The sequence below is a fragment of the Cynara cardunculus genome, assembly GCF_001531365.2.
Source record: "Cynara cardunculus var. scolymus isolate 2C chromosome LG 8, CcrdV1, whole genome shotgun sequence".
Taxonomy (NCBI): Eukaryota; Viridiplantae; Streptophyta; class Magnoliopsida; order Asterales; family Asteraceae; genus Cynara; species Cynara cardunculus.
Window position 1 is genome coordinate 15,837,716 of NC_037535.1, and position 2,660 is coordinate 15,840,375.

The window sequence follows — 2,660 nt, forward strand, 5'->3', positions numbered from 1 at the left end:
CATGCTTGCTTCATCAGAGTTACCCATCACATTCTGGGCTGAAGCTATTTCCACTACATGCTTCACCCAGAATCGATCAATCATCAACAAGAGGCACCAAAAGACACCTTATGAGCTCATCAACCAAAGAAGGCCAAATGTCAAAAAATTTCATGTCTTTGGGTGCAAATGTTTTGTACTCAACGATAGAGTATATCTTGGCAAGTTCGACAAGAAAGCTGATGAAGGAATCTTTCTGGGATATGCTCAAACTGCCAAGGCCTACAGAGTCTACATCAAAAGGACAAGAATCATCATCGAAAGCATCAACGTGTGCTTTGATGATTCCACACCAATGACTTCTAGACACAACAATTCAGAACTCGGACTTCAAAGAAGAGCATCTAATTCATCACTTGGCAAACCCAATGAATCAGAGTTAGCTCAATTATTTGAAGACATCTTCGAGGAAGAAGTAATCTCTGGACACGCACCAACTGCAAAATCCACTTCCAAAACCGATGAAGAACATGAAGTCTTTTATACTAAAGGTACAACTCTTACTGAAACTCATGTTACTTAACCTTCTACTTCTTCTGTGTCTTCAGATCAAGATCATGAACTAGAGTCTAACTTTGGAGATGATCTCTTCGAGGGGAAGCAAGCAGTTCCATCAGTCGATGAAGACCTGCATCATGTTGCTCTAGAACCCCAGTCAAGCACCAAGTGGACGAAAGATCACCCACATCACCGAATCTTTGGTGATCCAACATCGGGTGTCAAGATAAGATATGCTACTGCCAATGAATGCCTCTTCGCCAACTTTCTGAGCATGATAGAACCGAAGAAGATTTCAGAAGCCCTACTAGACCCAAACTGGATAGAGCGATGCAAGAAGAATTACTCCAGTTTGAAAGAAACAAAGTATGGTCTCTTATGCCTCTACCCAAAGGGAAGACGACCATAGGAACCATATGGGTTTTATGAAACAAGAAGGACCAAGATGGCATAGTCATAAAGAACAAAGACAGGCTTATTGCCAAGGGCTACTGCCAGGAAGAAGGGATTGACTACGATGAAACATTTGCTCCCGTCGCAAGACTTGAGGCTATCCGGATATTCCTAGCCTATGCAGCTCACAAAGTCTTCAAGGTTTATCAGATGGATGTCAAGTCCGCCTTCCTAAACGAAAAACTTCAAGAAGAAGTATACGTGCAGCAGCCCCTTGGGTTTGAAGATCCAAAGCATCCAGATTACATGTACTTTCTAGACAAAGCTCTTTATGGGCTGAAGCAAGCACCCAGGGCCTGGTATGAAACATTATCCACCTTTCTCATCAACAATGGTTTCGAAAAAGATGTAGATCATGCAGGTTGCAAGCTTGATAGAAAGAGCACGTCTGGAAGCTGTCAACTCTTGGGAGACAAGCTGGTAAGTTGGACATCTAGAAAACAAAACTGTGTCTCAACCTCTGCAACAGAAGCATAATATGTTGATGCTGCTAGTTGTTGTTCACAAGGTCTCTGGATGAAGACTAGCTTAAGAACTATGGATTCCATTATGACAAAATTCCCATCCTCTGTGACTCCAAGAGTGCCATAGCAATCTCTGCAAACCCAGTGCAGTATTCCAAGACCAAGCACATCGATGTAAGGTACCATTTTCTGAAAGACAATGTTCAAAAAGGCAATATAGAAATGTACTTTGTTCCCACTAAGATTCAACTTGCTGATATTTTCACAAAAGCTCTTGATGAGAAAAGATTTTTATTCCTAGTCAGCAAGATGGGTATGCTAAATCTCACCACTTGAAGGCAATAAATTTTTTTCAATCAGAGGTTCTCAATATCTCATGATTATGTCTTCAAGTGATACATAGCAACAAGCCATAATTAATAAGTACTCCAAACCAGCGCCTCTGGTTCTAAAAGACCAGAGCCCCTGGCCATGAAGAAAACTTTTAATATGGCTCAAAGTTTTTCATTGCCTTTGGTCCAAAGCAAATACTTAATTTTTATTCACTAAGTATTACCTTCGCAACCAGAGTCTCTGGTTCTAAAGACTAAAGCCTCTGGATTCTCACTCTTTGAGACCAGAGCCTCTGGTCCTATAGACCAGAGCCTCTGGATTCTCATCCCTTGAGACCAGAGCCCTTTTGGACTCCATCGCCTATCCTCCTTCATGTAACCAGAGCCTCTGGTTCTAAAGACCAGAGCCTCTGGTGTCCAAGTCCTTTGCAACCAGAGATATTTGGTTTCCATATAAGACTTGGCATGTTCACTTCACCTTTCATTCATCAAAAATAGCATCTCCAAGCCAACTAAAGCCTCTAGATTCATACTCTTTGCGACCAGAGCCCCTCTGGATACAAAGAGTCCCCCCCTCTCTCACTCACATGCACTTAACCATATTTACATATTTCTTTTGATTGTCTTTGCAACCAGAGCCTCTGGTTCCAAAGACCAGAGCCTCTGGATTCATTGTCTTTGCAATAAGAGCCTCTAGTTCCAAAGACCAGAGCCTATGGATTCATTGTCTTTGGAACCAGAGCCCTCTAGTCTCAAAGACCCATTCTTATGCATATCTATTTGCATACTTAGACATATTTCATACTTCTCTTCATCTCCATTCACAACCAGAGCCTCTGGTCACCTCAATCAATATCGTTATTGCTTCTAGGGG